Below are 21127 nucleotides of genomic sequence, written 5' to 3'. Positions count from 1 at the left end.
AATGTGTACCTTAATAGACAGATGTTAGCAATATCATCAGTGTGTGTCCACGGCATGACCTTTCTATTGGAAAATGACAAATGATGTTGGGAGATGAAAATGTTTTCCAAGACCCACCCCCGCCCCCGCCTATTAGCAAATATTTGCCAAGAAAACACTTCTCTAATTCCCTGGCAGACTTAAAGGATTACAAAGCACAGGGGCAGGAGGCCAAGCCGCTCTTAGTCTGGGAAGTTTTTGCATTCCTATTGTCATTAAAGAAACCTTTATAACAAGTCTTTCTATTTTGATTTTTCTGTTTTAATTGGAAACATTTGCTGATATTACAAACCTAACTTTCTAGATCAAAACTGGGCAGAGCGTAAAACCAAATAATTATTTTACTTGGAAAAATGGAAAGAGTGCTAATTTGTTACAAATAAAAAGTCTGAAAAGAGAGCATTTGGAGAGTAGAGGTACAGTATCTGATTTCAATTACCACCTAGTTCCTGCGCTCAAAACCTCTATTGTTTCTGTTTACTTAGGTGAAGGCGGCATCAGTTGGTGGGAAAGAAAATTTGTCTTTATTCAAGACATAGGAACATGTATGAGACAAGAGCTGGTAGAAGACAGTTGAAACTATAGTGAAATTACATTTAATGAACAGACTATTATTTAGCTAAGGTTTAGAGAGACAATCAGGCTCGACCAATGGCCTTCTTCATTCTCCCTATCAATTTTATATGATCAACTGCTAATTAATGACCTGGCTAGAGAAAGCTCATGCTGAAGGGAGCTAGTGGCTCATGCCTATAATAAATCTTCCCTTTGCAGGAGGCTGAGATCTGAGGAGCCCAGCTCAAAGCCAGCCCCAGGGACAGGAAAATCAGTGTGACTCTTATCTCCAGTTAACCACTGAAAAGCAGGAAGTAGATCTGTGACTCAAGTGGTAGAGGGTCAGCCTTGAGCCGAAAAGACAAGCAAGAATGCAAGGCCCTGAGTTCAAGTCCCATTATTGGCATACCAACTACATACATTATATAACATATATAATGTAATCTACATTTACATGTTAATATGTATAAATGTGTAATAATATATAATTTATATAATTATGTATACACATAATATCATATATCAATATGAAGGCTTATGCTGAATATATGGCTGTGGCTGTCTTTCAGGAAAATGTTCATGTGCAGAACTTTACACAAGCACCTCCATGGCTGCCTCTCCAGTCCATTCTTCCTGCACCAGTGCTTTCTTTCCCGCATTCATTCAGGTCCCCACATTGCCATTGGGTTGGTCCTAAAACACAGGGGAGATTCCATCACTCTCTGCCCAAAGTTTCTCATGTCAAGTACTCTTAAACTCCTTACCTTAAGGGCTTGTTCTCATGATGCCCTAACTCCATTTTGTATCACTGTTCTCCCAGCTCACATGCTCTGCTCCACTCAGTCTCCATCCTTCCTTGCACATGCTGCACACGTTCCTACTAGCAAGCCTTTAAAAAACCTTTAAGGAGTTGCACAAAAAGGCTTCAACTGGGCATGTCAGTGTATGAGAAGATTGCATCCTTCCATCATTCCCCAACACCTGTCCCAGCCCTCGTGAATCTTGTTTTCTGTGTGTATACTTTTCTCCAAGGTGTCTGGTTCTTTTTCAGTTACTTAAGGTCACGTGATCAGAGAATCTTTCTGTCAGCTCTCCATTCCCACTTTCAGAGCCTTATCTTTTACTTTACCTAAGTTTCCTCTCTCCTTCCCTCCCTTACACTTTTTTTTGGGGAAACAAAGTTTGTCTATATAACACAGACTGGCTTGGAACTCATGAAACTCCTGTGTGAGCTTCTTGAGTGCTTGGGATTAGAGACATTTCCCATCACACCCTGCTTCTATTTCTTCAGGTCCCACCTTTTCCTGCTAAGCCTGTTCCTCTTCGGAAAGGTGGCGTGACATCCATGTAGTTCATGCAATGTCCCTGATGACTAAAACAGCACCCAAGAAACAGTGGACTTTGTGGATGAATGCATTCTTTATTTTATATTTTATGGTAAGTCTCAAAATAAATATGCTCAAATAAGATATTTCAACACTGAAGCCAGCCTTGTGGCTCACACTTGTAATCCTAGTTACTCAGGAGGCTGAGATCTGAGGATCAAGGTTCAAAGCCAGCCCAGGCACAGTGGGGTTTGGCTCAAGGGTAGGGTGGTAACCTTGAGCTGAAGAGCTCAGGGACAACACCCAGGCCCAGTGGTAGGGCCTTGAGCTGAAGAAATCAGAGACAGCGCCGGGCTCAGTTCAAGCCCCATGACCCACCCCCCGACCCTCACCAAAAAAAAGATATTTCAACTTTGAAAAATGCATTTGCTTTTTCTTTACATTTTGGATTCCTAGAGCCATTACTTGGTTTGGCTTTTTCTTAAAATAGTTTGTTAGCTGTTTGGGGGGTGGGGAAGTAATTATGTATGATTTTGTTTTGATTTGTGCCAGTCTTAGGGCTTGAACTCAGAAATTGGGCACTGTCCCTAACAGTGATCAAAGCTAGTGCTCTACCACTTAAGTCACAGTTCCACTTCCAGCTTTTTTTTTTTTTTGTATCAAAGTCTCTTGGTCTTTCCTGCCTGGCCTGGCTTTGAACCACAATCCTCAGATCCCAACCTCTTGATTAGACAGAATGACAGGCATACTCCACCAGTGCCTGGCCGATAGATAATTAATTTTTACTTTCTAAAATACACTTGTAACAGGTCCGGGAGTTTGGCCTAGCGGTAGAGTGCTTGCCTAGCATGCACGAAGACCCGAGTTCGATCCTCGGTACCACATACATAGAAAAAAAAAGCCGGAAGTGGTGCTGTGGCTCAAGTGGTAGAGTTATAGCCTTAAGAAAGTCCAAGGACTGTGCTCAGGCCCTGAGCTCAAGTCCAGGACTGGCAAAAATAAATAAATATATAAATAAAAATAAATAAATACAATACACTTGTAGCAACCACCAGACAGCTCTGTATGGTTCTAAAGATTATCCATCTTTAATACCTTTTTGTACATTCCTTTATATTAATATACAACCCTACAATGATGTGTTCCAAAGTGTAAACATTGAAAATATAGAGCTGAATGAATATAGAGATGAATATAGAGATGAATCGTTAAATGGAAGGATGTGGGTTGCCTTGAGCTTTTGAGTCTGGAGAGACCCTGTGGGGACCGGCTAGGGATGACTGTGAAGGCTTCTCCCTGGTGTGGAAATTGGGGGGGCTACCAGCAGCTGTGGCTTAAGACAGCCCACAAGCTGACAGTTACCAAGACCCATTAGGAAACAGGCCAATGGGCCACAGGAAGCTGAAATGAGGACACCCATTCTCCAAGACCTACTCTCTTCTTTTTGTTTTGAGTTCTTTGGTGTTTGCCATTGCCTTTTTAGTTAAAAAAAAAAAAAGAACTGAATGACATTCTTCCTGTTCCATTCTTCCTCTGTCATGGAGGCTGCAGTGATTTATGCCAGTAGGTGCTCAAGATCACATATCTTGTTCTATACTCAGCATTCTAGACAAACATGTATAGTAGTGGCTAAATATGGACAACTCAACATTTGTGAATGAATGAATGAAAGAACAAATGCTTAATCTGGTGGGCTGAAGAACTGGGGAGTCCCAAGGATTGCTCCTAAAGGATATCATCTCAGGGAAAAGAGCATTCAGGGCCTCACAGAATCAAAGTAAGGCCGGGGAGCAAGTGGATCAGGAGCTAGGAGTCACCTCAGTCTAGGCAGAGCCACTGCTGCTATCTCTCTTAATGAGCCCAACCCTAACACCTCCAGTTCCTTGAGATGGGCGCTCTTGGCCAACAGATGCCACCTGATTAGTGACAGTGTGTATGCAAGAATTATAGGCAATTTTAATTAGATCTTTACCCTCTCTCTGGACTCTATTGCAAAATACAATGGGCACACATTACTTTTTTTTTTTTTTTGGCCAGTCCTGGGGCTTGAACTCAGGACCTGAGCACTGTCCTTGGGTTTTCTCAAGGCTAGAAAGTGGCTCTGCCACTTGAGCCACAGCACCACTTCAAGCTTTTTCTGTGTATTTGGTATGGAGGAATTGAACCCAGGTCTTCATGCATGCTAGGCAAGCACTCTACCATTAGGCCAAACTCTCAGCCCCACACACTACTTTATACACTGAAGAAAGAACGACATATAAAAATGTGTAATACTACTTGCCCGATTAAAGTGTCAAAGTGCCCTTTGAGACAGTGATGTAGCAGGATTTCTTAGTCATTGTTTCTTCAACATATCTGACAAAGAAACAAAGAATAAATCCCCCAAATTTCCCAGAAAAGCAGACACAACCATCTAGACAGGGCATAGCTTAAGTTCATGTTGGAACAGCCCTTTCCATGTCTCTATTTTATTTCTCAACTTCAGGGAGGCAGAAAATCAGTTCTCATAAGGGCACTTCATTAGTTTTATTTCTAATTACAGTTCATAGGCCTCTTGTTTCAGGTCAGGACCAAATGTTTTAATGATGGCTTTTAAGAAATGGAAATGCCATTTTACAACCCCTGCTTCTCAATCCAAAAATGTTATAATTTCTAAAGACAAGCTTGAAAGTTAGGAGTTGCTAGTGAGCTCAATGCTTATCAAATCATCTGAGAGGAATAAATAAAACTCAAGCCAGGCAGAGGGAGGAGGGAATTCAGCCTTTCAGTAACAACGCTTGCGGTAATCTTGCCAAACTCCTCTTAGGCAATCCTGGGTCTGCTCAGAAGGCCATGTGTTTAATGGTAAAAATCTGTCAGTATCATAGGATTCCAAAGCCATCAATTACATCTGTCAGCTAGAGAAGAGTGACAGTCATGTGACTGTTGGGTCATTAGGAAAAGATGTGCTCAAGGGAGAAAAATGTAGTCTGAGAGGCCTGATCAAATGCATACATTTCAGGAAAACTGAGATCCAGCCTATAATTTGATGCCCTCCTTAATTTTGGGCCTAAGTATTCTATTTTTCATTTCAGGCTCTGCCATGTTTGAAGTAAGACATTATGTAACTCAGTTCGTCTGGGCTACAGAAGCCCCCAAAGGCTTTCAAGTGGCCTGACCTTTTTTTTTTTTTTTTTTTTTTTTTTTTTTTAAAAGCTGTTTGGCGTTTGCTTCCTTCAGCCCTGGTGTAATATTCGAAACGATTTCCCCAAAGGGCTGTTATTCAAGCCACATGGAAACGGCTTTCCTTAAGATTCTTCTAAATGGACAAAGATTGTCAAACACTTGCTATTTCGACAGGTTCACGGGTGGGATGGGAATTTTCCCTGTTTTGTTCCCACCGTGTTCATTAATTATGTGCTAAGATTTGCACTTTAATGACATCCAGAATCAAGCCCAGCCAGGTAGTGGCGACTCACACCTGTAATCCTGGCTCCTCAGGAGGCTGAGATCTGAGGCTCCAAGTTGGAAGCCAGCCAGGATAGGAAAGGCCTTTGGGAATCTTATCTTCAATTAATCAACAAAATGCACCAGGTGGAGCTGTGGCCCACGTGGTAGAATGTCAGGCTTGTGGTGAGGGGTGCGGGGGGGCGGTAAGGTGGAGCAGCCAGGCCCTGCGTTCAAGCCCCGGCACTGAGCTGTGCATACACAGACCCACAATACATGAAATGTAAATAAGCTGGGCAACTCTGTCTCCGGAGCCTCAGCTTCCTCGCCTGTGCACACGGCGCTCGGCCTGCCTCTCCTGAAATGGGGACGGGCTGCGCGCCGGAGGCCGGGGGCGCAGGACGGGGCTGGGCCCCTGGGTGGCTCCGAGGACTCCGCAGGAGTCACCCCAGCGAGCGATCGCCCGGCCGCCGCCCCGACACTTGGTGCCGCCGGGGACCGGAGCCGCGAGGCCCCACCCAGCCGGGCCGGGCGCGGGCGGGAGGCCAGTTCCGGGCAGCGGCGGCGGCGGCGGCGGCGGGGCGCTGCGCCCGGTCCGCCCGCTCCCGCCTGCTCCGCGCTCGCGGTGCCAGCGGCGCCCAGCCCCGGTCGTCCGCCGCCGCGCAGGTGCCAGCGGCCCCTCGCCCGCAGGTAGGAGCTGCACGGGGCCCGGGCTTGCAGGGTTCCCGCCGCCCGCGCTCTCCGCTCTTCCTCCCTTTGGACCCCCGATCGTAGCTCCGGGAGCCCCCCGAGGAGTTCCCAGCTACACGCCTTGGGCTCCGTCCGGCGGCGTCCACGCTGGCAAGTCGGGCGCGCGCTTTCGGGGCTCCGGGAAGCCCGGACCTCCGCCGCCGCGGGACCCCAGCGCTCCGGTGTGGGGGGGCGGGCAAGTTACAGTTCCTTCCCCGTTGGGGCAGGGGATGGCGGCGCGCTGATCTCGAACCCGCGAACCACGCAGGAAGTACGGCGTGCCGGGCTCGGAGTCTGGGCGCGAGGCTACGCAGTTGCTCGCTGCGGCGGGCCCTGGACGCGACTTGGGGACGCGGAAGAGGCTCGGGGCCAGGGAAGGCGCGCGGGTGGTGGTGGGGAGGATCGAGCCGAGCGGGGCGCCTGGCCCACAGCCTGATCTCCACTCCAGCCATTCGCTCTGCCCTAGCCAGCGGGCCCCCCACCCCTGGGATTGCTCTTGATCTGGGTTTATGGCCTCCCTGCGTGTTTTGGAAGGCACGTGCAAACAAGTTTAGAGGCCGCTGAAGCGTCTGCATTTCACCCTCCCGAGCTCTCCAGGAATGGGCGGTTCTGCTGGGAACTTGACAGCCAGGCAGGCCACATCCAGTTTAGTTTAGCTCAGGGTCCTGGACTTCTCTGGTCACCAAGAGTGGCACCTAGAGACCTCCCCCTGGGGCTCGTCTGGTATTTGTTAATGGGAAGGTAAAGAATGAAGAGAATTCCACACTTATATGTGGCCTATTTGCGAAACCACATCTTTCCCTAATTTTGAGATGCGTTTACTAGTGAATTTGCACCAACCTTTTATAGCTTGTTGGATTTGCAGGTAACCTTTACTCTTCTTGGATGCCCTTTCACTGATTATCTAAGTTCTCCTCTCACTATTTTGTATCAGAAACCCTGGTGCTAGTAGCTCACGCTTGTAATCCAGGAGGCTATGGAGGATGGTGGTTCGAAGCCAGCCTAAGCAAAAGAGTTTGTGAGACTCTTGCCTTTATTTAACTAGCAAAAAGCCGGAAGTGGAGTGGAAGTGTGGCTCAAGAGTTAGAAGGCCAGCCTTGAGAAGAGGAAAAAAAAAAGGGAAGAGTGGTCAGGTTACTAATAAAATTATAGCTGGGAATCATGCCTGCAAAGTTGTTTCTTAATTTGAAATTCTAGTTATAAAATTCATTTATCTTTTACTTCCACAGATTTTTCAAAAGTATTTTAGTTTTCTCATAGTGCAATACACACAATGAAATTTACCATTCCAAACTTCTTTTGTGGGCGAGCTGATCCTGGAGTCATAGCTTTGCTCCTGAACGTAGTAATTGTGTAGTGCAGAATAGACCCCGAGTTTATGTTTATAATCCTTTAAGTCCTAGCACCACAAAATAAAACATTTTCCTGGGTATGGTTACCAGTTACTGGAAGACCTGCCACCGTCGCTCAGGCCTATAATACTAGCTACTTAATATGCTGAGATCTGAGGATCAATTTCCACCAGGAAAAGCCTAGCATTCTTATCTCCAATTAACCATTAAAAAACAACAACCCAGAAGTGGAGTTGTGGCTCAAGTGGTAGAGCGCTAGCTAGCCTTGTGGGAAACAACTCAAGAGACAGCACCCAGGCCTTGAGTTCAAGCCCCAATACTGGCACAGAAACAAAAACAAAATGTAGTCATGGGGTTAAGATGAACAAGCATGTGACCTGACCTTCCCATAGCCTGTGACATTTGGAATTAGAAAGGAATGGAACAAATCACATCTCATGCATCTGTAGGACCACTTTCCCAGGCATTGGTCTGTGAATCGGCAATGCAGTGTGAAATCTGGATTCCAGATGTTTTTGTGCTGGGATACTAAACAACAGTTGTGCATTATGTAACTGTTTTATAGTGCCACAGGATTTTTATCTTTCTGTTGTGAAACTTCCTTCATTAAAAAGAAAAAAAAAAAAAAAGGCCGGGAGTTTGGCCTAGTGGTAGAGTGCTAGCATGCACAAAGACCCAGGTTCGATTCCTCGGTGCCACATACATAGAAAAAGGTAGAAGTGGTGCTGTGGCTCAAGGGTAGAGTTCTAGCTTTGAGAAAACTCAAGGACAGTGCTCAACCCCTGAGCTCAAGCCCACGACTAGCAAAAATAACAACAACAACAAAAAAGAAAATTACTGGGCTGGGAATTTGGCTTACTGGTAGAATGCTTGCCTAGCATACATGAAGCCCTGGGTTCAATTCCTCAGTACCACATATAAAGCAAAATCAGGAAGTGGCACTGTGGCTCACTCAAGTGGTAGAGTGCTAGTCTTGGGCACAAAAAGCTCAGGGACAGTGTCTGGGCCTGAGTACAAGCCCCAGGACCAGAAAAACAAAACAAAAAAAAATTTTGAGAAAATGTTGTAAGGACCAAATAAAATGACCTTTTCATTTACTAAACACTTAGATGATGCTTAGCCAGTGTTAAGCACTGTTCTAAGCAGTTTAAAGTGTGGACACATTTAATACTCAAAACAATTTGATACCGTGAGTTATCCTTGTAATCCCCATTTTATGGAGAGATAGTTGGAGGACAGAAAAATGACACAGGTAGCAGATGACAGGGTTGGGCTTCCATCTCAGGAATTTTGATTGCAGGGTTTTTGTATTGGTCTGGCTTCAGAGAAATTTTGCCTGAGATGCCAGGTCTTTAACAGCTGCCCCTTTTTTGAACATTTACTCGCATTTTTTCTTAGGGATAATTTGTCCTAATTGCAATCATCTGTTCACCTCCTTTTTTTTTTTTTTTTTAAATCAGCAGAGGAAAGGCCATGCAAAGCATGGGTGTGTCCAGAAATGGCGGGCTGTGTCCACTGGTAGGGGAGATGGCTGTGTTGTTTTTGTGTCAGTCTTGGGGCTTGAACTCAGGGCCTGGATTGTGTCCCACAGCTTTTGAGCTAGAGGTTAAGGCTCTAGCACTTGAGTCAGAGCTCCACTTCTGGCTTTTTTTGTGTGTGTGTGATTATTGGAAAATATAGTTTAATGGATTTTTCTGCCTGGGCTGGTTTTGAACTATGATCCTCAGATCTCAGCTTCCTGTGTAGCTAGGATTACAGACACAAGCCACTGGTGCCCAGCTTTTGATTTCTCTCTCTGTCTCTCTCTCTCTCCCCACCTCCACCTCTGGTGCTCTTAACTTTTGATTGTGCAGAAGTTGGAGCATAGATTCTGGAAAAGTCAGGTATGCATTTAAAAGGCAACAGGAGGTGTTGGCCATTTAGGAGTAAAGTCGTTTTGTAATTTCTAGGAGCACTCTGGAGCCAATCTGCTGAGCCAAGGCTCAGGTTGTGCAGAAAGTAGGCCCAGCAGGAAGTTCACCTGGGGAGGTCTTGCTCAGGGTTGAGGAATCCAGTCTCCTTCCACTGTTGTGATGCCTGCATCTCTGGCCCCGCCCCCCCATCCTATCTGATTTTGTTGTCAATCTTCTGGGAGCATTTTTTTGGAGGGGGGGGAGGGGCCTGAAAAGCTAGAGCTCTACCACTTGAGCCATAGCACCACTTCCAGCTTATTTCTATGTATGTGGTTCTGAGGAATCAAACTTGGGTTTTCATGCCCACGTTGGGTACTTTTTGAAGGTTCTGACCTACAAAAGAAAGTCAGGCAAAAGCCCCATGGAAATAAAAACAAGTTTTGAGAGAGAGGTTGAGAGAAAATTCTAAGAACATAAATCTGCAAACTTAGATACAAAACGTTTGTTTTCCTGTTTTTAATATAACTTTTTTTTTCTATTGGGGGGCCGGTGTACTGAGTGTAAAAATCTGCTGCCAAATTCTTTTTGTAAAAATGCTTACCCTGCTCGTCCACCTGTGAGTGGTTAGGAGCACCTGTGCGTGGTTTCACCCTTGTGGTTACAGACTGTGGGCATTGTAAGCTGACATCATAGGGTGACCACCACCTGCGGGTACTGTTTACCTTTAAAAGCTCAGCCCCACGGAAGGTCAGCGCTGCTCTCTGTGAATCTGTGCTGCTCTTAAACCGACTCCTAGCTCCACTTACAGAATGCTGGTAACTATTGCTGGTGGGGTTCGGGGTCACCGAAATGGCTGGGATAGTACACTGAGATTTGAACTTAGAGCCTGAATGTTGTCCTTAGCTCTTCTGTTCAAGTGCTCTACTATTGAGTCACTCCTCTGCTTTCAAGTTTTGGCAGGTTCATTGGTGATAAGAGTCTTATGGACTGTTCTATCCCATCTGGTTTCAACCTGCTGTCCTCAGATCTCAGTCTTCTGAGAAGCTAGGATTTTTTTTTTCTTTTTCTTTTTTTTGGTTGTGGGGCTTGAACTCTCCACCTGGGCATTGTCCTGAGCTCTTCAGCTCCAGGCTACCACCCTATCTCTTGTGCCATAGCACACCTTCTGGTTTTCTAGTGGTTAATTGGAGTTAAGAGTCTCACGGACTTCAGTGCCCAGGCTGGCTTTTAGCTGCTATCCTCAGATCTCAGCCTCCTGAGTAGTAGGATTTATTTTTAAAACTAGGCTTTGATGTATAGTACATTTCAAAGAGGGGGAAATAGGAATAAACATGAGACAAAAAGTAGAGGGAAAGGAGGGAGAACTATGCAGAAAAAGTAGTGGAGACAGATGGAGAGAAGGCTGATGCTCACATGCTTATAGTTCCTGGAAAAGGCCTTAGGTTTTACCTAAGGGTAAAACCTAGGAAGGGTCCAGTGCAGAGTAAGTCTTCTGGTTTGTTTTGAAGTGATCTTAATAGTATTTAAGCCCTTACTAATCAACAAAGCTCGACAGTGCCCGTAGCCATGTTTTCTGGTCCATAGGCCTTTTATCTGGGAAGATTTTAGATCTAGCATCTTAATAGAATCTTTGGATATGCTAGGACCACCTTATGTCTGGTAGGCAAAGTCCTGGGGCCAGTGGACCTAGTGTATGTAATAGCCTGGCCGGCTTAGCTGCCAAGTTTTTGTGGGAATGCGTGGTCTGCTCAACCACCTATGAGTGGTTAGGCCCATCTGGGCATCATAAGGTGACATCACACAGTGACTACCACCTGTGTGGGGGGCTCTCCTTTAAAAGCTCAGCCCAATGGAAGATCAAGGCTGCTCTCAGTCGGAAGGTGGGGAGTAGTCACTGTGCCGCTATTCAACTGACTCCTAGCTCTGTTCACTGAGTGCTGGTGACTATTGTTAGGGGGTTCAGCCCCCCCAAATGGCTGGGATGTTACAACGTACGGTACCTGGCAGCAGAATGAAAGGAATCATTGAATGGATGAAGGGAAATAGTCTCATTTTAAGGCTGATCGAGATTTCCCCAAAAAAGAGTTTTATGCTTTGTGCTGTTTGATTTGTAACCTGCAATAAATTAACTGTCTTGTTTTCTTAGTCGCTGGATTTCTACCCAAGAATGTGAGCCCCAGGAGAGCAGCTCACAGATTCCTTATTAAATGGATGCTTCTCCAAATCACTAAGTTCTTGTGCTGATTGGCACTGGGGCTTGGCCTTGGGGCCTTGTGAATTTACTTGGCTTTTTCCAAGATTGGTGCTCTACCACATGCACCATTCATTTGCTTCCATTTTTGCTGCTTCATGGGAGCGTCTCATGGACTTTCCTGTCTAGATGGCTTCAGAATGAGATCCTCAGATCTCTTAAGTAGCTAGGATTACAGGTGTGAGCCACAGATGCCGGGCTCTTACTAACAGTTTTGGTGTGAAAAGCTCTCTTCTAATTGTTTTTCTTTTCCATCATGATAGATGTTCTAGGTTGGTGATTGACTGCATAGCTGTGGCTGGTATTGGGAATACATGTTGCCTTCACTTGAGGAACCTAGACCCGCAGCTTCTCCCCAGAGTGCCATTTACATTGTGAGAGAAGGCACAAGGATTTGACCCAGGTCAAGCTGTTCTTCCTCAGGGTGAGTCGTCTGTAAAAAGTGAATAGACTGATAGTGAACATGATGGTGGGCAAATGTGATGGATTTGGGGTTACCTTGCTCACTTCTACCAGGAGTAGTTTTGAGTGGAGTGAGGGGCTGGGTAACAGGCACAGGAAACCAGAAGTACACACTGGACATTTGTCCTGCCACATGGACAGGTTGGCAAAACACTTATCTGGTATCCTTACAGTCGTTCTGAGCAGGCTGGTGTTAATAGAAAACCAGGCTCTGAGTCTTTGGGGTTCATACTGCACTGAGCATGCGCTCTGCCATCCAAGATGCACTTCCAGCTGCACAGAACCTATAGCCCAGCAACAGGCATCAGAATCGGGACTGACTTGTGCCAACCAAAGGAGCAGGTGTTCTTGCTCCAGAGTGACTTTCAAATTGCTGTTTGTGAGGGTATTGCCGTGGTTGGTCTTGGTGTTTGTTTTCCTCAAATTCATATGCTGAAATCCTCAACGCCAAGGTAGTATTATGAAATGGGATCTTTGGGAGGTGATTAAGTCCTCACAAATAGAATTCATGCCTTTATTTTAAAAGTTTAGATAAACAAAAGTTCTGAGAGCCATTGTGCATTCTTTTAGTCCCAGTTCAAGAGGAGGCCTGAGATGAGGGGGAATCACAGTTCAAGATCAGGCTAAGCAGAAACTTTGTAGCGAGACTGGACCAAGAAGCTAGGTATGGTGGTGTGGGTATGTAATGGCCAGCCACTCAAGAGCTGAGGGAGGAGACTCAGCTAGTCACAAAGAACATGGAACCCTATCTGAATTTTTTTTTAAAAACATACGTTTTAAATGTTCTTGCTTCTTAAAAATGAAAGCAATCTCACTTTGTTATCTGATATATTGAATTTATTTGTATTTGGTTATTTGAAATTTGATAGGGAAGGGGGGAAAACCAAGACGGGTAGGGGGGTGGGGGGGAGGGTAAAGGGTACCAAGACATGTGAAATGGTATCAATGTATGTGAATTAATGCACCTTCTATCTGGCAAATATCATGTAGCCCTTTTATTAATTACAATAAAAATATTTTAAAAAATGAAAGCAATGTTTAAGACTTACAGAAAAGTTACAAAGAGGGGCTGGGAGTGTGGCCTAGTGGTAGAATGCTCGCCTGCCATACACAAAGCCCTGGGCTTGATTCTCGGAACCATATACACAAAAAAAGCTAAAGGTTGTGCTGAGTTTCCAGGGCAGAGCACTAGCCTTGAGAAAGCCCAAGGACAGTCCTGGAGGCTCTGAGTTCAGTCCCCAGTCTGGTACAAAAAATTGTTCCGCAGGAGCCCATTGACATCTTACTTGTGTGTATGGTGCATTTGTTGCGTAATGAACCAATATGAACACATTATTAACATCCTTAAACTATTCAGATTTGCTTTGGTTTTTCCCCTAAAGTCCTCTTTTAAACCCAGAGTTCCTTCTAAGACACAATGTGGTGTCTAGAAGTCAAGTCCTCTGAGCCCTGTGGTCTCTCTGGACTGCTCAGACTTGTATCTGATGGCTTATGTCTACTCATACTGGGTCTTGAACTAGGAGCCTCTATGTCTGTTTCTATCTCCCTCCCTGGCCTCACCTGGTTAGAAAGGCCACCAGAATTTTCCCTTGCAATCCAATAGTGTCAAGGGCAGAGCATGCTCAACAGCCAGAATCTGTAGCACCACATTAAATTGCAATAGGTTGAGAAGTCACTCATGAGTTGCATGGCAATGAAGCAGAAGGAATGTCTTTCCACACAGCTGACTGCTGTTAGCATTGTTTTTACACACTAGAACCCTCTGCCTGGATTCACACTAGTTCCTGATGCCAACCCAGATTTGAATTTTTCAGGTTATTTCTGCACTCAAATCACAGGACCATCGTGAGATGACTTTTTGTAGAGCAAAAGGTTCCCTGTGGACTTTGATTCCCCCAGCCCAAGGACTCAGGGGCTATGAAAATTGTTTATAACTTAAAGTGACACATTTAATGAGTATGGATGGCTAGAAGTGAATAGCATTTCATATTGTCATGGCACCCAGAATGATCTAGTTGAGGTTAAGGAGAGGTGAATGTCATTTGGCTTTGGTTGCCCTGGCCAATGTCCTCAGAAGAAGGTGGGACAAGGTGACATAACTCCAGGAGAAGAGTGTGTACTCTACTGAGATCTTTGGGTTCTGAATGGCCCTCAAAACAGAGGCTTTGTTTTCTTCAAGGCACAGACTCATTGTTGTTGGTTATGGGGGCTTGAACTCAGGGCCTGGGCACTTTGCCTGCACTTTTGTGATCCAGGTTGTTCTATTATGTTGAGCCACAGTTCTACCTTCGGTTTTCTTGTAGTTAATTGGAGATGAGAGTTTCACAGACTTTCCAGCTAGAGCTGGCTCTATACCTCAGTCTTAAAAATGTCAGCCTCAGCAGCTAGGATTGTAGGTGTGAACCGCTGCTGCCCCACTGGTGCCCTGCCTCAGGCTCATTTCTTTTTTTTTGCCAGTCCTGGGCTTGAGCTCAGGGCCTGAGCACTGTCCTTGGACTTTCTCAAGGCTAGAGCTCTACCACTTGAGCCTCAGCACCACTTCTGGCTTTTTTTAAATTATTATGTATGTGGTGCCGAGGAATCAAACCTGGGTCTTCCTGCATGCTAGGCAAGCATTCTACCACTAGGCCAAATTGCCGGCCCCCAGGCTCATTTCTTTAGACTGGAAAACTCCCTTATCACTTTGCTCTACTTAGATTCCATGGCTTTTTGTTTGGCTTTTATGCTAGTACTAGAATTTGAACTTGGGTCCTCATGCTCTCTCTCTCTCTTTTTTTTTTCCCTCTCAAACCTGGCACTTTACTACTTAAGCTACACATTCATGTCTGGCATATTGGAGGTGAGAGTCTCCTGGATTTTTCTTTGCTAGCTGACTCCTTGTGATCATCAGATCAGAATCCTGAGTAGCCGGGATTACAGGCATGAATCTGGTACCTGACTTGTTTAGTTTTTGGTAGTGAACAGTGTAAGAAGTTTGAAAATCACATTCAGTGGCTGCTTTCAATCCAGTTCTTGCAGGGTCTTTCTATAAGGCCAGCTCCACGAAGTCATCTTTTTGAAGTCATTGATTAAAAATGATCTGCCTTGGGCCAGGAGCGTGGCCTAGTGCTTGCCTAGCATGCACAAAGACTTGGGTTTGTTTCCTCAGTACCACATATCCAGAAAAAAGCCAGAAGTGGTGCTGTGTGGTAGAGTGCTAGCCCAAGGATAGTGCCTAGGCCCTGAGTTCAAACTCCAGGACTGGCATAAACAAAAACTGCCTTTTTTTTTTTCTCATTATGCTATTCCTATACCTGACTTAGGAATCGGCATCTGTCACTGTCTAGTAATCTACATGCATCTTTTACTTTCCCTAGGTGTTTCTGTATATATTCAAGAAGTACAAGTTCACTATTAGGAACTTTAGGCATGCAAGAAGAAATCTTAGTTTGGTGGCCTTGCCAGTAAGTGAGATCCCAAGCCATCTGTAATTGTAAATCTCTCCAGAGCTCTTGTGTTAGGTTTCTGTCTGGGGTCTGGAGCTGGTGAGGAGTTAGCCTTGGTCGTCTCTCCTCTGGGGCTATGCAGCATGGTCAGCAGATCTCTCCGTGTACCCCTTCCTCTGGAATGCTCAGCAGAACACAGCCCCTGGCCTCACCCTGGTGTCTGATTCAGTAGGTAGGGAGAGAATCTGCATTTCGAACAAGGTCCCAGATGCTGCTGATGGTGCTGGTTTGGAGAGCACAATTTGAGAACCACTGCCCTAATGGTTCAGTAACCATTATGAAGATTAAATCCTGGGGAATGAGTGAGTCCAGTCGGGACACAGGATGAGGAGAGATGAGGTGAAGTCCTGATGGAAAAGAGGTTAAGCAGGATCTTGATGACTGGACAAGACCTTGACAGGTAGGCCATTGTGGGATAGTAACTCCTGCCCAGAGGAGTTACACGAGGCCCAAGGGAGAGAGGGTGTTGTGTGGGGAAGGAACAATCAGGAACAGATGGAATAAGAGAGATGGAAATGGAAGCTAGTTCATAGGTCCCTGGGGTCTAAAAAACCAGGTCTCAAAAGCACAGGGTAGAGAAGAGCACAAGGTGGGAAGGATACAGTTGTGTGCCACACTGGTGGCAGAAGCGACAGATTTGATTGACATGCTCCTGGGGATGGAGCAGGGGAGGGGCTAAGGAGACTGGACATGGGAAGTCTGGCTTGATGTAAAGAGATAATGTACATGTATACATAAATATATGCATATATAATTCATATACTGAGGTATAAAAATATAATTGTAATTTTATCTAAAATTATAAATTTACTTGACTAATGAATTATATGTTGACAATTCATTATCTAATGAATTATAAATTTATTAACTTATCTAATTTATCATTTGTTGACTTAATGTTTATACTTCACTAAGTATTGGCAAATACATTAATACATCATAAGTTAATTAGATATGAAACTATATTTTTACCTCACTATACGTTTAATAGTATATAAACTTTTATGCCTCACTAACAAATTACAAATTTATTAGATTTTCTAGCATATACTTCATGAATAAGAAAATATACATACATATACTTCCATTTAACTTTAACACCTGATTCAGGACAGCCCCCAAAATTGAACACTCAGTTCTCAGGAGGTTGAATGAACTATAGACACCACTGGAGTTTTGCTTTCCTAAGTTCCCCATGGTAGTAAAGGGTAGAAATGTTTTGAAAGGAAAGCCCCCGAAGACAAAGGGAGGGAAAAAGAGATGAACTAAAGATACAGCAGCTGATGGGGCCAGGAGTGTGGCCTAGTGGTAGAGTGCTTGCCTAGCATGCACGAAGACCCGGGTCCGATTCCTTGGTACCACATATATAGAAAAAAAGCCAGAAGTGGTGCTGAGGCTCAAGTGGTGGAGCTCTAACCTTGAGAAAGTCCAAGGACAGTGCTCAGGCCCTGAGTTCAAGCCCTAGACTGGCAAAAAAAAATTGCTGTCAGAAAGAATGACATTGCCCCATTTGTTAGGAAATGTAAAGACTTAGAAAAAATCATTAAGTGAAATAAGCCAGACTCAAAGGAATTTAGGCTCAATGGTTTCCCTCATTTGTCATAATCAGTAGAAACCTTGGGCTCTCCTATCAGAGATTTGCAATAGAGCAAAACCTTGATATAAAAGGCCATATAGTATGACGCTAAATGAAAGGATCTCTAGGATATAGAAACATAAGTCATATAATGAATGATTGTTCTTAAGGTACTGTTATCTGTTCTTAAGGTACTGTTATCTCTCATCTCTTTAGCTGTCCCTTGGTTATCTCATATTGTTACAGTATCTCACTTTGTTACCTGATATATCAGATATATTTGTATTTGGTTATTTGAAATTGGATAGGGAACAGGGGAAAACAAAATGAGGGGTGGAGGTGGGGGGGAGGGAAATGGGGACCAAGACATGTGAAAGGGTATCAATGTATGGGAATTAATGCACCATCTATCTGGCAAATATCATGTAACCCTTCTATTAATTACAATAAAAATATATTAAAGAAAAGAGGTCCGGGAGTTTAGCCTAGTGGTAGAGTGCTTGCCTAGCATGCATGAAGACCCGGGTTCGATTCCTCAGTACCACATACATAGCAAAAAGCCAGAAGTGGTGCTGAGGCTCAAGAGGTAGAGTTCTACCCTTGAGAAAGTCCAAGGACAGTGCTCAGGCCCTGAGCCCAAGCCCAGGACTGGCAAAAAAAAACAAAACCAAAAAAACCAGCAGCTGAGTATAGAGGATGGAGTTAAGCAATGTCCCAGCTCCATGCTGTTCTTGGGGCCCAGAGTAAACATGTCCCCCGTAGCCTTGGTGGCATCTGGGTGCCGGGGCTTAAGTGTTTTCAGAGCCCCACCCCATTGGCATCCTCCCCTTTGCTTCCCAGTTGACAGGGAGCCAGGGTTATGGGTGAGGCCGGGCACCATAGGTGGTACCTCCTGGGGGCTGGGATCCGTGCCAAGGAAATCAGAAGTCAGGGTCTACTCTCTCAAGTCTGTGAATCTGGAGTCGGAGCTATAGAAAGATGCTGACACCAGGGGCCCAGGATGGCATTTAGGGCGGTAGGAATGTCTGGCTCCCTTGGTCACCAAGAACCTAAAATTGCTAGGTTTGTTTTTCATGACTCACACGTCCTCTCCTCATCTTCCTGTAGCTGCTTGCTGCAGGCTCCTCAGCCACCTGGGCTGAGCCCCTTGTCTCTCTCCCGTGAGCTCATTTAGGCTTGGGCTTAGAGGCAGCTTCTCCCTTTGCAGATCTATTCGGGCCTCTGAAGGCCCCGGGTCCCCCCCAAATTCCTCTCCTAAAGAAATTTCCTTTTAAGACTTAGTAACCCAAGTATGGAGAGGTAGATCACACCATGTGTGTGGCCTCTGAGTGCATAAATGGGGACAGCAACTTTCCTGTGGCATACAGAGGGTGGTGCCGCTGTGAATGGAAGGAAATGGCATGAAGCAAAGAGCCCAGGCTTCCACAATGCTGTGGGAGCCTGGGCCCAGGCCAACTCATTGTGTTTAGGTGTAGTTTCTAAGTTTGTCTCTCTCTGAAAAGGAGTCACATGAATGGCCCTGGGACAGGAAGACAGTGAACACATTGGAGCTCTGAAACACGTCAATTCACTTTTTCACCCTCAACGAGGAGAAAGCAAATTGGCAAAAGCTCTAGGTACAAGAAGTGTCGGCTTCTGCCTATTTGTTTCGAGTTGTGTTTTCTACATTAATTTCTCCATCCTACCCACCCTCCCTTTCACCTTGGGTCACAAACCTGATACTACTTTTCTTGATGTTTTCTTTCCTCCTACTTTCAGCTGCTAGGTGTGCCCAGCAGTATTTCAATCTGACTTAACTGTGCCAGCATCTGCTCTATTGTATGACTGCCAAGTGTCTTGTGTGTCTCCCCCACTTAGCGCCCTGGTATCGGTCAAGAGGCTTGAACTCGGGGCCTGATCTTGTTCACTCAAGGCTAGTACTCCAGTATTTGAGCCATAGCTCCATTCCTGGCCTTTTCTTTTTCTCTCATTAATTGAAGATAGTGTCTCATAGACTTTTCCTGCCTGGGCTGGCTTTGAACCACAATCCTCAGATCTCAGCATCCTGAGTAGCTAAGATTACAGGCATGAGCCACTAGCGGCCCAGAGAGGGGGTCACTGTTGGTGGTGATGGACAGCCAGTGACACCAGTGCTACATCACTGAATAATAAGCCTCAAAGGGTCCCTGTGGTTTGATGGGACAAAAAGCTCACCCAGGACCTGCCAAGGGTTGTTGATTTGGGAGTATACTAACTCAAGCATGAAAAGACAGCCTATCTGAAGAGACAACAGTGAATTTTTTTTTTTTACTAGCACAACTCTGTCAAATAAATGGGTTTAAATGTCACTGTAGGCATGTCCTAGGAAGCTGTATCTCATGTGAATTTAGGTTCACGGCTTTTGCTGAAGCACAGACTCGTGAAAGAAATAACGGATGGATGTTTACTGTGACCATTTATCTGCTCCAATGCTCTTAAACATTGTGTCCCGACGTGGCCAGCATTTAAAGGAAGTATAACTGCTCCTTATAAACGAGCATTTTCTTTTTGGGTACTGGGGATCGAGTCCAGGATGTTACACTTGTTAGGCAAGTATTTTGCCAGTAGGCTACACCACAGCCCCATCACTAGCAATTTAAGATTTTGGGGAATTAGGAAAATTGGGAAAACTAGAGACAACTAGTTTTGTTCCCACATCAGGAATTAGACTTCACAGCAACTATCAAGATGCTCAAGACAGTGCTTTATTTCTCCTACCAAAGCACATCCAAGAGCCAACACTGAGGCTCTGTAGCTTGCTTATGGGGCACGTCTAAGATGAATGCTAGTGCCGGTCCTGGGCAAAGTGGAGAGAAATGGGGAGCATGGCATGGCACCTCCCTTTGAAGAACCTGTTAATTCTAACACTCCCATTTCATCACATCGGCTGTCACATCTAGCTGCAGCTATGATCTAACACGCCCTTCATCTTCCTAAATAATTATAAGTCTGTTGTTGAACAATGATCTAGCTTACAATCTTGTCCTTTCCTGATCATTTTAACCAGTGACTGGAAAAGAGCCCTTGCCAGAGTGAGCCTTTGAGTATCTTTCTGGTTGATTCCATGCCTGTCTTTCCTTGTATCCCATCCCCTGTAATAGTCATTACATCAGTTTTACAACAGAGGCAGGGTTAGTAAATTACATGTATTTAGGGGTTTATGACAAGGAATCGGTGTGTGTGTGTGTGTGTGTGTGTGGTGTTTGCCAGATTAGGGCCTTGAATTCAAGGCCTGGTGCTCTTACTCAAAGCTGGCACTCTACCACTTAAACCATACAACTACTTCCAGCTTTTAGCTGGCTCATTGGAGGTACAAGTCTTACAGATTTTTCTGCCCAGGCTGGCTTTGGAGCTCAGTTCTCAGAACTCGGCTGCGGCTTGGATTATAGACGGGGATTATACAACCACCTATCTGGTTGTTTTATGTAGACATTGGGATGAAAACAAATGAGTATTCATTTCTGTCATCTGACCAAGGTGAATGGATGCTAGTTATTGGCTAAGATGAGGATCTGGTATAGGTTGTGCAAAGCAATTCCTCTCCTACCTCTGTCATTTCATTTTCTCTCTGCTTATTGTCAGTAGTTAAGACCATTTGTAATGTTTTCATTAGCTAAGTGCAGAGTTTTGAAGCTCACCAGCCATTGGCAATTAAAGTTAATAGCATTTCACATTTGCTTTTAAAACTAATGGAAAGATATCTAAGTTTTTAAGAGTGCAAATGTCTGTACACAGCTGCTAGAGCCTTAGCTTTCTTTATCAAGCTAATAATAGGATTTGTAATTTAAGCAACAGTAACTTTGTTGGTCTGTTTTTATTGAGACCACATGAGCAAACATCTTTTATTGAACAACTGAAAGAGCCCTCTAATTTCTTAAAACGATGGCTCTATAAAGATACAATTTGCATATTATAAAGTTCACTTTTTATTGCATACAACTCAGTGGTGTTTAACATATTTACAAGACTGTGTTTTGATCACCACTAATTATAGAACCCTTATATTCTTTTACACTA

The 21127-nt window shown here is 44.8% G+C and overlaps 1 protein-coding gene across 2 annotated transcripts in view; it reads left to right on the top strand.

The window, feature by feature from the left end:
- The first annotated feature begins 5981 nt into the window (after window positions 1-5981).
- Pld1 (phospholipase D1) overlaps window positions 5982-21127 on the top strand; it is a 130982-nt gene continuing 115836 nt past the window's right edge. For both annotated transcript variants that reach the window (XM_090338764.1, XM_090338758.1), the window contains exons 1-2: window positions 5982-6035; window positions 11833-11993. The gene's annotated coding sequence lies outside the window, so the exon portion shown is untranslated. The remainder of the gene's footprint in view (window positions 6036-11832; window positions 11994-21127) is intronic.

The sequence above is a fragment of the Megascapheus bottae genome, chromosome 1 (assembly GCF_031878675.1).
Source record: "Megascapheus bottae isolate mThoBot1 chromosome 1, mThoBot2.hap1, whole genome shotgun sequence".
NCBI lineage: Eukaryota > Metazoa > Chordata > Mammalia > Rodentia > Geomyidae > Megascapheus > Megascapheus bottae.
Note: the sequence above shows the minus strand (reverse complement) of the source record. Positions and strands in the feature narration are given on the sequence as shown.